The sequence below is a fragment of the Phyllobates terribilis genome, unplaced genomic scaffold, assembly GCF_046119375.1.
Source record: "Phyllobates terribilis strain yellow unplaced genomic scaffold, ASM4611937v1 Scaffold_1248__1_contigs__length_344610, whole genome shotgun sequence".
In the NCBI taxonomy this organism is placed as follows: Eukaryota; Metazoa; Chordata; class Amphibia; order Anura; family Dendrobatidae; genus Phyllobates; species Phyllobates terribilis.
In genome coordinates this window covers 172-12,721 of record NW_027364008.1, presented here as the reverse complement: position 1 = coordinate 12,721, position 12,550 = coordinate 172, and the positions used below count along the sequence as shown (strand labels likewise).

General features: G+C 41.8%; 8 non-coding genes across 8 annotated transcripts; all 8 read right to left on the bottom strand.

Annotated features, from left to right (window-relative positions):
- Positions 1–268: 268 nt before the first annotated feature.
- Positions 269–340, bottom strand: TRNAE-UUC (transfer RNA glutamic acid (anticodon UUC)). Its single transcript has one exon. It is a non-coding gene; the product is annotated as a tRNA-Glu (tRNA).
- A 1,621-nt stretch (positions 341–1,961) lies between these two features.
- TRNAE-UUC (transfer RNA glutamic acid (anticodon UUC)) lies at positions 1,962–2,033 on the bottom strand. The gene has a single exon. It is a non-coding gene; the product is annotated as a tRNA-Glu (tRNA).
- A 1,627-nt stretch (positions 2,034–3,660) lies between these two features.
- On the bottom strand, positions 3,661–3,732 carry TRNAE-UUC (transfer RNA glutamic acid (anticodon UUC)). Its single transcript has one exon. It is a non-coding gene; the product is annotated as a tRNA-Glu (tRNA).
- Positions 3,733–5,359: 1,627 nt separating this feature from the next.
- On the bottom strand, positions 5,360–5,431 carry TRNAE-UUC (transfer RNA glutamic acid (anticodon UUC)). The gene has a single exon. It is a non-coding gene; the product is annotated as a tRNA-Glu (tRNA).
- Positions 5,432–7,058: 1,627 nt separating this feature from the next.
- TRNAE-UUC (transfer RNA glutamic acid (anticodon UUC)) lies at positions 7,059–7,130 on the bottom strand. Its single transcript has one exon. It is a non-coding gene; the product is annotated as a tRNA-Glu (tRNA).
- Positions 7,131–8,757: 1,627 nt separating this feature from the next.
- On the bottom strand, positions 8,758–8,829 carry TRNAE-UUC (transfer RNA glutamic acid (anticodon UUC)). Its single transcript has one exon. It is a non-coding gene; the product is annotated as a tRNA-Glu (tRNA).
- A 1,627-nt stretch (positions 8,830–10,456) lies between these two features.
- Positions 10,457–10,528, bottom strand: TRNAE-UUC (transfer RNA glutamic acid (anticodon UUC)). The gene has a single exon. It is a non-coding gene; the product is annotated as a tRNA-Glu (tRNA).
- A 1,627-nt stretch (positions 10,529–12,155) lies between these two features.
- On the bottom strand, positions 12,156–12,227 carry TRNAE-UUC (transfer RNA glutamic acid (anticodon UUC)). Its single transcript has one exon. It is a non-coding gene; the product is annotated as a tRNA-Glu (tRNA).
- Positions 12,228–12,550: the final 323 nt, after the last annotated feature.

Genomic DNA, 12,550 nt, shown 5'->3' with positions numbered 1-12,550 from the left:
TTTTCCATTAGAAAGGAAATGGGAATCCAAATAACTTACCGGACCCATGAGTTGTTGAGTCCCTTGACACTTTAGTGTAAAAAGGGGTGGTTGAGAATGAGTTGAGCTACGAATCCAAATTGAATCTTGTGTGAAGGGTTAGAATGAAGTGCCAAAACGCGGGCGTTCAGCATTTTTGCCTGAAAAAAACAAATCCTACTTGAAATACGTTTGACTAAAAAACACGCGTCAGTTTTTGAATGTTGGCAGCGGTGCAGAAAAGGATGCGTTCCCATACCAGGAGTCGAACCCAGGCCGCCTGGGTGAAAACCAGGAATCCTAACCGCTAGACCATATGGGAGAAGATGTACTGCCAGCTCACTTACAATATGAAAAAAAAGAGGTGTACTGCTTTGCACAAGCAACTTCCGCAGATTATTACGTGCATTTTGCCTCGTTAGCGCAGCAGGTAGCGCGTCAGTCTCGTAATCTGAAGGTCATGAGTTCGATTCTCACATGGGGCACTGGTACCGTGTTTCCTTAACTGATTTTGCAACCATCTTAGCTAGAGAGTCACAGCTCTTTTCCATTCAGTAGCAAAATATCACCAATTGATGGAAGGGGAGCTCCAATGACAAACAGGGATAAAGGCTTGTTGAGTCCCTTAACACCCAGGAATTAAAAGTGAGAGATATGAATGGTTTGAGATATGACATCAAATAAGCTTTTGTGCAAATAAATATCCAAAAAACCTGGTGGTCTGCATTTTTGGCTGCAAAGAGCAGTTCCAACCTAAACTGATTCTGTCTGCAAGGCACGTGTTGGCTTTGGAATGTGGACACTAGTCCCCAAAAAAAAGTCTCTCCCATAGCAGGAATCGAACCAGTCAACCAGGAATACTAACTAAGTCTTTCTCCACATGGTGTAAGCAGTACAGTAAACAGCAAGACAGGTGTAAAAAAAAAAAAAAAAAGAGTGTTTTGCTTTGAATACAAAACATCAACATTACAAGAGCTGAAACACGCTACATGGTCAAGGTTTTTGGCACGTCAGTTGAATAATTTGAAGATCATGAGTTTTTTGCTCACACGTGGCATCCTCCTTTTCTCAAGAGATTTTGTCACTAACTCTGAACTTTCCAATTCAGTTCTAAACTGTTTCCGATTAGAAAGAACATGGGAGCCCTAATGACAGACAGGACACATGGCTTGTTGAGTCCCTTGACACTTTTGTGTAAAACTGTGTAGTTGAAAAAGGCTTAAGCTATGAAACAAAAGGAAATCTTTTGCAAAAGTCATAATGCATCGCCAATGTTAAGTATTTTTGTTGCAAAGTGAAAATCTACCAGAAGCATTTTTGATTGAAAAACACGTGTCAGTCTTTGAATGGTGGCAGTAGCTAAGATAAAGATGCATTCCCATACCGGGAGTCAAACCCGGGCCACCTGGGTGAGAGCCAGGAATCCTAACCGCTAGACCATATGGGAAAAGATGCTCTAATGTCTCAGTGACATTATGAAAAAAAAAAGTTTTCTGCTATGCACAATAAACTTCTGCAGATCTGCAGGTACAGCTTGCCTCGTTAGCGCAGTAGGTAGCGTGTCAGTCTCATAATCTGAAGGTCGTGAGTTCGAGCCTCACACGGGGCACTGTTCCCTCCTTTTCTCGAGAGATTTTGTCACCAACTTAGAACTTTTCCATTCAATTCTACAACTTTTTCCATTAGAAAGGAAATGGGAATCCAAATAACTTACCGGACCCATGAGTTGTTGAGTCCCTTGACACTTTAGTGTAAAAAGGGGTGGTTGAGAATGAGTTGAGCTACGAATCCAAATTGAATCTTGTGTGAAGGGTTAGAATGAAGTGCCAAAACGCGGGCGTTCAGCATTTTTGCCTGAAAGAAACAAATCCTACTTGAAATACGTTTGACTAAAAAACACGCGTCAGTTTTTGAATGTTGGCAGCGGTGCAGAAAAGGATGCGTTCCCATACCAGGAGTCGAACCCAGGCCGCCTGGGTGAAAACCAGGAATCCTAACCGCTAGACCATATGGGAGAAGATGTACTGCCAGCTCACTTACAATATGAAAAAAAAGAGGTGTACTGCTTTGCACAAGCAACTTCCGCAGATTATTACGTGCATTTTGCCTCGTTAGCGCAGCAGGTAGCGCGTCAGTCTCGTAATCTGAAGGTCATGAGTTCGATTCTCACATGGGGCACTGGTACCGTGTTTCCTTAACTGATTTTGCAACCATCTTGGCTAGAGAGTCACAGCTCTTTTCCATTCAGTAGCAAAATATCACCAATTGATGGAAGGGGAGCTCCAATGACAAACAGGGATAAAGGCTTGTTGAGTCCCTTAACACCCAGGAATTAAAAGTGAGAGATATGAATGGTTTGAGATATGACATCAAATAAGCTTTTGTGCAAATAAATATCCAAAAAACCTGGTGGTCTGCATTTTTGGCTGCAAAGAGCAGTTCCAACCTAAACTGATTCTGTCTGCAAGGCACGTGTTGGCTTTGGAATGTGGACACTAGTCCCCAAAAAAAAGTCTCTCCCATAGCAGGAATCGAACCAGTCAACCAGGAATACTAACTAAGTCTTTCTCCACATGGTGTAAGCAGTACAGTAAACAGCAAGACAGGTGTAAAAAAAAAAAAAAAAAAAAAAAGAGTGTTTTGCTTTGAATACAAAACATCAACATTACAAGAGCTGAAACACGCTACATGGTCAAGGTTTTTGGCACGTCAGTTGAATAATTTGAAGATCATGAGTTTTTTGCTCACACGTGGCATCCTCCTTTTCTCAAGAGATTTTGTCACTAACTCTGAACTTTCCAATTCAGTTCTAAACTGTTTCCGATTAGAAAGAACATGGGAGCCCTAATGACAGACAGGACACATGGCTTGTTGAGTCCCTTGACACTTTTGTGTAAAACTGTGTAGTTGAAAAAGGCTTAAGCTATGAAACAAAAGGAAATCTTTTGCAAAAGTCATAATGCATCGCCAATGCTAAGTATTTTTGTTGCAAAGTGAAAATCTACCAGAAACATTTTTGATTGAAAAACACGTGTCAGTCTTTGAATGGTGGCAGTAGCTAAGATAAAGATGCATTCCCATACCGGGAGTCAAACCCGGGCCACCTGGGTGAGAGCCAGGAATCCTAACCGCTAGACCATATGGGAAAAGATGCTCTAATGTCTCAGTGACATTATGAAAAAAAAAAGTTTTCTGCTATGCACAATAAACTTCTGCAGATCTGCAGGTACAGCTTGCCTCGTTAGCGCAGTAGGTAGCGTGTCAGTCTCATAATCTGAAGGTCGTGAGTTCGAGCCTCACACGGGGCACTGTTCCCTCCTTTTCTCGAGAGATTTTGTCACCAACTTAGAACTTTTCCATTCAATTCTACAACTTTTTCCATTAGAAAGGAAATGGGAATCCAAATAACTTACCGGACCCATGAGTTGTTGAGTCCCTTGACACTTTAGTGTAAAAAGGGGTGGTTGAGAATGAGTTGAGCTACGAATCCAAATTGAATCTTGTGTGAAGGGTTAGAATGAAGTGCCAAAACGCGGGCGTTCAGCATTTTTGCCTGAAAAAAACAAATCCTACTTGAAATACGTTTGACTAAAAAACACGCGTCAGTTTTTGAATGTTGGCAGCGGTGCAGAAAAGGATGCGTTCCCATACCAGGAGTCGAACCCAGGCCGCCTGGGTGAAAACCAGGAATCCTAACCGCTAGACCATATGGGAGAAGATGTACTGCCAGCTCACTTACAATATGAAAAAAAAGAGGTGTACTGCTTTGCACAAGCAACTTCCGCAGATTATTACGTGCATTTTGCCTCGTTAGCGCAGCAGGTAGCGCGTCAGTCTCGTAATCTGAAGGTCATGAGTTCGATTCTCACATGGGGCACTGGTACCGTGTTTCCTTAACTGATTTTGCAACCATCTTGGCTAGAGAGTCACAGCTCTTTTCCATTCAGTAGCAAAATATCACCAATTGATGGAAGGGGAGCTCCAATGACAAACAGGGATAAAGGCTTGTTGAGTCCCTTAACACCCAGGAATTAAAAGTGAGAGATATGAATGGTTTGAGATATGACATCAAATAAGCTTTTGTGCAAATAAATATCCAAAAAACCTGGTGGTCTGCATTTTTGGCTGCAAAGAGCAGTTCCAACCTAAACTGATTCTGTCTGCAAGGCACGTGTTGGCTTTGGAATGTGGACACTAGTCCCCAAAAAAAAGTCTCTCCCATAGCAGGAATCGAACCAGTCAACCAGGAATACTAACTAAGTCTTTCTCCACATGGTGTAAGCAGTACAGTAAACAGCAAGACAGGTGTAAAAAAAAAAAAAAAAAAAAAAAGAGTGTTTTGCTTTGAATACAAAACATCAACATTACAAGAGCTGAAACACGCTACATGGTCAAGGTTTTTGGCACGTCAGTTGAATAATTTGAAGATCATGAGTTTTTTGCTCACACGTGGCATCCTCCTTTTCTCAAGAGATTTTGTCACTAACTCTGAACTTTCCAATTCAGTTCTAAACTGTTTCCGATTAGAAAGAACATGGGAGCCCTAATGACAGACAGGACACATGGCTTGTTGAGTCCCTTGACACTTTTGTGTAAAACTGTGTAGTTGAAAAAGGCTTAAGCTATGAAACAAAAGGAAATCTTTTGCAAAAGTCATAATGCATCGCCAATGCTAAGTATTTTTGTTGCAAAGTGAAAATCTACCAGAAACATTTTTGATTGAAAAACACGTGTCAGTCTTTGAATGGTGGCAGTAGCTAAGATAAAGATGCATTCCCATACCGGGAGTCAAACCCGGGCCACCTGGGTGAGAGCCAGGAATCCTAACCGCTAGACCATATGGGAAAAGATGCTCTAATGTCTCAGTGACATTATGAAAAAAAAAAGTTTTCTGCTATGCACAATAAACTTCTGCAGATCTGCAGGTACAGCTTGCCTCGTTAGCGCAGTAGGTAGCGTGTCAGTCTCATAATCTGAAGGTCGTGAGTTCGAGCCTCACACGGGGCACTGTTCCCTCCTTTTCTCGAGAGATTTTGTCACCAACTTAGAACTTTTCCATTCAATTCTACAACTTTTTCCATTAGAAAGGAAATGGGAATCCAAATAACTTACCGGACCCATGAGTTGTTGAGTCCCTTGACACTTTAGTGTAAAAAGGGGTGGTTGAGAATGAGTTGAGCTACGAATCCAAATTGAATCTTGTGTGAAGGGTTAGAATGAAGTGCCAAAACGCGGGCGTTCAGCATTTTTGCCTGAAAAAAACAAATCCTACTTGAAATACGTTTGACTAAAAAACACGCGTCAGTTTTTGAATGTTGGCAGCGGTGCAGAAAAGGATGCGTTCCCATACCAGGAGTCGAACCCAGGCCGCCTGGGTGAAAACCAGGAATCCTAACCGCTAGACCATATGGGAGAAGATGTACTGCCAGCTCACTTACAATATGAAAAAAAAGAGGTGTACTGCTTTGCACAAGCAACTTCCGCAGATTATTACGTGCATTTTGCCTCGTTAGCGCAGCAGGTAGCGCGTCAGTCTCGTAATCTGAAGGTCATGAGTTCGATTCTCACATGGGGCACTGGTACCGTGTTTCCTTAACTGATTTTGCAACCATCTTGGCTAGAGAGTCACAGCTCTTTTCCATTCAGTAGCAAAATATCACCAATTGATGGAAGGGGAGCTCCAATGACAAACAGGGATAAAGGCTTGTTGAGTCCCTTAACACCCAGGAATTAAAAGTGAGAGATATGAATGGTTTGAGATATGACATCAAATAAGCTTTTGTGCAAATAAATATCCAAAAAACCTGGTGGTCTGCATTTTTGGCTGCAAAGAGCAGTTCCAACCTAAACTGATTCTGTCTGCAAGGCACGTGTTGGCTTTGGAATGTGGACACTAGTCCCCAAAAAAAAGTCTCTCCCATAGCAGGAATCGAACCAGTCAACCAGGAATACTAACTAAGTCTTTCTCCACATGGTGTAAGCAGTACAGTAAACAGCAAGACAGGTGTAAAAAAAAAAAAAAAAAAAAAAAGAGTGTTTTGCTTTGAATACAAAACATCAACATTACAAGAGCTGAAACACGCTACATGGTCAAGGTTTTTGGCACGTCAGTTGAATAATTTGAAGATCATGAGTTTTTTGCTCACACGTGGCATCCTCCTTTTCTCAAGAGATTTTGTCACTAACTCTGAACTTTCCAATTCAGTTCTAAACTGTTTCCGATTAGAAAGAACATGGGAGCCCTAATGACAGACAGGACACATGGCTTGTTGAGTCCCTTGACACTTTTGTGTAAAACTGTGTAGTTGAAAAAGGCTTAAGCTATGAAACAAAAGGAAATCTTTTGCAAAAGTCATAATGCATCGCCAATGTTAAGTATTTTTGTTGCAAAGTGAAAATCTACCAGAAACATTTTTGATTGAAAAACACGTGTCAGTCTTTGAATGGTGGCAGTAGCTAAGATAAAGATGCATTCCCATACCGGGAGTCAAACCCGGGCCACCTGGGTGAGAGCCAGGAATCCTAACCGCTAGACCATATGGGAAAAGATGCTCTAATGTCTCAGTGACATTATGAAAAAAAAAAGTTTTCTGCTATGCACAATAAACTTCTGCAGATCTGCAGGTACAGCTTGCCTCGTTAGCGCAGTAGGTAGCGTGTCAGTCTCATAATCTGAAGGTCGTGAGTTCGAGCCTCACACGGGGCACTGTTCCCTCCTTTTCTCGAGAGATTTTGTCACCAACTTAGAACTTTTCCATTCAATTCTACAACTTTTTCCATTAGAAAGGAAATGGGAATCCAAATAACTTACCGGACCCATGAGTTGTTGAGTCCCTTGACACTTTAGTGTAAAAAGGGGTGGTTGAGAATGAGTTGAGCTACGAATCCAAATTGAATCTTGTGTGAAGGGTTAGAATGAAGTGCCAAAACGCGGGCGTTCAGCATTTTTGCCTGAAAAAAACAAATCCTACTTGAAATACGTTTGACTAAAAAACACGCGTCAGTTTTTGAATGTTGGCAGCGGTGCAGAAAAGGATGCGTTCCCATACCAGGAGTCGAACCCAGGCCGCCTGGGTGAAAACCAGGAATCCTAACCGCTAGACCATATGGGAGAAGATGTACTGCCAGCTCACTTACAATATGAAAAAAAAGAGGTGTACTGCTTTGCACAAGCAACTTCCGCAGATTATTACGTGCATTTTGCCTCGTTAGCGCAGCAGGTAGCGCGTCAGTCTCGTAATCTGAAGGTCATGAGTTCGATTCTCACATGGGGCACTGGTACCGTGTTTCCTTAACTGATTTTGCAACCATCTTAGCTAGAGAGTCACAGCTCTTTTCCATTCAGTAGCAAAATATCACCAATTGATGGAAGGGGAGCTCCAATGACAAACAGGGATAAAAGCTTGTTGAGTCCCTTAACACCCAGGAATTAAAAGTGAGAGATATGAATGGTTTGAGATATGACATCAAATAAGCTTTTGTGCAAATAAATATCCAAAAAACCTGGTGGTCTGCATTTTTGGCTGCAAAGAGCAGTTCCAACCTAAACTGATTCTGTCTGCAAGGCACGTGTTGGCTTTGGAATGTGGACACTAGTCCCCAAAAAAAAGTCTCTCCCATAGCAGGAATCGAACCAGTCAACCAGGAATACTAACTAAGTCTTTCTCCACATGGTGTAAGCAGTACAGTAAACAGCAAGACAGGTGTAAAAAAAAAAAAAAAAAAAAAAAGAGTGTTTTGCTTTGAATACAAAACATCAACATTACAAGAGCTGAAACACGCTACATGGTCAAGGTTTTTGGCACGTCAGTTGAATAATTTGAAGATCATGAGTTTTTTGCTCACACGTGGCATCCTCCTTTTCTCAAGAGATTTTGTCACTAACTCTGAACTTTCCAATTCAGTTCTAAACTGTTTCCGATTAGAAAGAACATGGGAGCCCTAATGACAGACAGGACACATGGCTTGTTGAGTCCCTTGACACTTTTGTGTAAAACTGTGTAGTTGAAAAAGGCTTAAGCTATGAAACAAAAGGAAATCTTTTGCAAAAGTCATAATGCATCGCCAATGCTAAGTATTTTTGTTGCAAAGTGAAAATCTACCAGAAACATTTTTGATTGAAAAACACGTGTCAGTCTTTGAATGGTGGCAGTAGCTAAGATAAAGATGCATTCCCATACCGGGAGTCAAACCCGGGCCACCTGGGTGAGAGCCAGGAATCCTAACCGCTAGACCATATGGGAAAAGATGCTCTAATGTCTCAGTGACATTATGAAAAAAAAAAGTTTTCTGCTATGCACAATAAACTTCTGCAGATCTGCAGGTACAGCTTGCCTCGTTAGCGCAGTAGGTAGCGTGTCAGTCTCATAATCTGAAGGTCGTGAGTTCGAGCCTCACACGGGGCACTGTTCCCTCCTTTTCTCGAGAGATTTTGTCACCAACTTAGAACTTTTCCATTCAATTCTACAACTTTTTCCATTAGAAAGGAAATGGGAATCCAAATAACTTACCGGACCCATGAGTTGTTGAGTCCCTTGACACTTTAGTGTAAAAAGGGGTGGTTGAGAATGAGTTGAGCTACGAATCCAAATTGAATCTTGTGTGAAGGGTTAGAATGAAGTGCCAAAACGCGGGCGTTCAGCATTTTTGCCTGAAAAAAACAAATCCTACTTGAAATACGTTTGACTAAAAAACACGCGTCAGTTTTTGAATGTTGGCAGCGGTGCAGAAAAGGATGCGTTCCCATACCAGGAGTCGAACCCAGGCCGCCTGGGTGAAAACCAGGAATCCTAACCGCTAGACCATATGGGAGAAGATGTACTGCCAGCTCACTTACAATATGAAAAAAAAGAGGTGTACTGCTTTGCACAAGCAACTTCCGCAGATTATTACGTGCATTTTGCCTCGTTAGCGCAGCAGGTAGCGCGTCAGTCTCGTAATCTGAAGGTCATGAGTTCGATTCTCACATGGGGCACTGGTACCGTGTTTCCTTAACTGATTTTGCAACCATCTTAGCTAGAGAGTCACAGCTCTTTTCCATTCAGTAGCAAAATATCACCAATTGATGGAAGGGGAGCTCCAATGACAAACAGGGATAAAAGCTTGTTGAGTCCCTTAACACCCAGGAATTAAAAGTGAGAGATATGAATGGTTTGAGATATGACATCAAATAAGCTTTTGTGCAAATAAATATCCAAAAAACCTGGTGGTCTGCATTTTTGGCTGCAAAGAGCAGTTCCAACCTAAACTGATTCTGTCTGCAAGGCACGTGTTGGCTTTGGAATGTGGACACTAGTCCCCAAAAAAAAGTCTCTCCCATAGCAGGAATCGAACCAGTCAACCAGGAATACTAACTAAGTCTTTCTCCACATGGTGTAAGCAGTACAGTAAACAGCAAGACAGGTGTAAAAAAAAAAAAAAAAAAAAAAAGAGTGTTTTGCTTTGAATACAAAACATCAACATTACAAGAGCTGAAACACGCTACATGGTCAAGGTTTTTGGCACGTCAGTTGAATAATTTGAAGATCATGAGTTTTTTGCTCACACGTGGCATCCTCCTTTTCTCAAGAGATTTTGTCACTAACTCTGAACTTTCCAATTCAGTTCTAAACTGTTTCCGATTAGAAAGAACATGGGAGCCCTAATGACAGACAGGACACATGGCTTGTTGAGTCCCTTGACACTTTTGTGTAAAACTGTGTAGTTGAAAAAGGCTTAAGCTATGAAACAAAAGGAAATCTTTTGCAAAAGTCATAATGCATCGCCAATGTTAAGTATTTTTGTTGCAAAGTGAAAATCTACCAGAAACATTTTTGATTGAAAAACACGTGTCAGTCTTTGAATGGTGGCAGTAGCTAAGATAAAGATGCATTCCCATACCGGGAGTCAAACCCGGGCCACCTGGGTGAGAGCCAGGAATCCTAACCGCTAGACCATATGGGAAAAGATGCTCTAATGTCTCAGTGACATTATGAAAAAAAAAAGTTTTCTGCTATGCACAATAAACTTCTGCAGATCTGCAGGTACAGCTTGCCTCGTTAGCGCAGTAGGTAGCGTGTCAGTCTCATAATCTGAAGGTCGTGAGTTCGAGCCTCACACGGGGCACTGTTCCCTCCTTTTCTCGAGAGATTTTGTCACCAACTTAGAACTTTTCCATTCAATTCTACAACTTTTTCCATTAGAAAGGAAATGGGAATCCAAATAACTTACCGGACCCATGAGTTGTTGAGTCCCTTGACACTTTAGTGTAAAAAGGGGTGGTTGAGAATGAGTTGAGCTACGAATCCAAATTGAATCTTGTGTGAAGGGTTAGAATGAAGTGCCAAAACGCGGGCGTTCAGCATTTTTGCCTGAAAAAAACAAATCCTACTTGAAATACGTTTGACTAAAAAACACGCGTCAGTTTTTGAATGTTGGCAGCGGTGCAGAAAAGGATGCGTTCCCATACCAGGAGTCGAACCCAGGCCGCCTGGGTGAAAACCAGGAATCCTAACCGCTAGACCATATGGGAGAAGATGTACTGCCAGCTCACTTACAATATGAAAAAAAAGAGGTGTACTGCTTTGCACAAGCAACTTCCGCAGATTATTACGTGCATTTTGCCTCGTTAGCGCAGCAGGTAGCGCGTCAGTCTCGTAATCTGAAGGTCATGAGTTCGATTCTCACATGGGGCACTGGTACCGTGTTTCCTTAACTGATTTTGCAACCATCTTAGCTAGAGAGTCACAGCTCTTTTCCATTCAGTAGCAAAATATCACCAATTGATGGAAGGGGAGCTCCAATGACAAACAGGGATAAAAGCTTGTTGAGTCCCTTAACACCCAGGAATTAAAAGTGAGAGATATGAATGGTTTGAGATATGACATCAAATAAGCTTTTGTGCAAATAAATATCCAAAAAACCTGGTGGTCTGCATTTTTGGCTGCAAAGAGCAGTTCCAACCTAAACTGATTCTGTCTGCAAGGCACGTGTTGGCTTTGGAATGTGGACACTAGTCCCCAAAAAAAAGTCTCTCCCATAGCAGGAATCGAACCAGTCAACCAGGAATACTAACTAAGTCTTTCTCCACATGGTGTAAGCAGTACAGTAAACAGCAAGACAGGTGTAAAAAAAAAAAAAAAAAAAAAAAGAGTGTTTTGCTTTGAATACAAAACATCAACATTACAAGAGCTGAAACACGCTACATGGTCAAGGTTTTTGGCACGTCAGTTGAATAATTTGAAGATCATGAGTTTTTTGCTCACACGTGGCATCCTCCTTTTCTCAAGAGATTTTGTCACTAACTCTGAACTTTCCAATTCAGTTCTAAACTGTTTCCGATTAGAAAGAACATGGGAGCCCTAATGACAGACAGGACACATGGCTTGTTGAGTCCCTTGACACTTTTGTGTAAAACTGTGTAGTTGAAAAAGGCTTAAGCTATGAAACAAAAGGAAATCTTTTGCAAAAGTCATAATGCATCGCCAATGTTAAGTATTTTTGTTGCAAAGTGAAAATCTACCAGAAACATTTTTGATTGAAAAACACGTGTCAGTCTTTGAATGGTGGCAGTAGCTAAGATAAAGATGCATTCCCATACCGGGAGTCAAACCCGGGCCACCTGGGTGAGAGCCAGGAATCCTAACCGCTAGACCATATGGGAAAAGATGCTCTAATGTCTCAGTGACATTATGAAAAAAAAAAGTTTTCTGCTATGCACAATAAACTTCTGCAGATCTGCAGGTACAGCTTGCCTCGTTAGCGCAGTAGGTAGCGTGTCAGTCTCATAATCTGAAGGTCGTGAGTTCGAGCCTCACACGGGGCACTGTTCCCTCCTTTTCTCGAGAGATTTTGTCACCAACTTAGAACTTTTCCATTCAATTCTACAACTTTTTCCATTAGAAAGGAAATGGGAATCCAAATAACTTACCGGACCCATGAGTTGTTGAGTCCCTTGACACTTTAGTGTAAAAAGGGGTGGTTGAGAATGAGTTGAGCTACGAATCCAAATTGAATCTTGTGTGAAGGGTTAGAATGAAGTGCCAAAACGCGGGCGTTCAGCATTTTTGCCTGAAAAAAACAAATCCTACTTGAAATACGTTTGACTAAAAAACACGCGTCAGTTTTTGAATGTTGGCAGCGGTGCAGAAAAGGATGCGTTCCCATACCAGGAGTCGAACCCAGGCCGCCTGGGTGAAAACCAGGAATCCTAACCGCTAGACCATATGGGAGAAGATGTACTGCCAGCTCACTTACAATATGAAAAAAAAGAGGTGTACTGCTTTGCACAAGCAACTTCCGCAGATTATTACGTGCATTTTGCCTCGTTAGCGCAGCAGGTAGCGCGTCAGTCTCGTAATCTGAAGGTCATGAGTTCGATTCTCACATGGGGCACTGGTACCGTGTTTCCTTAACTGATTTTGCAACCATCTTAGCTAGAGAGTCACAGCTCTTTTCCATTCAGTAGCAAAATATCACCAATTGATGGAAGGGGAGCTCCAATGACAAACAGGGATAAAAGCTTGTTGAGTCCCTTAACACCCAGGAATTAAAA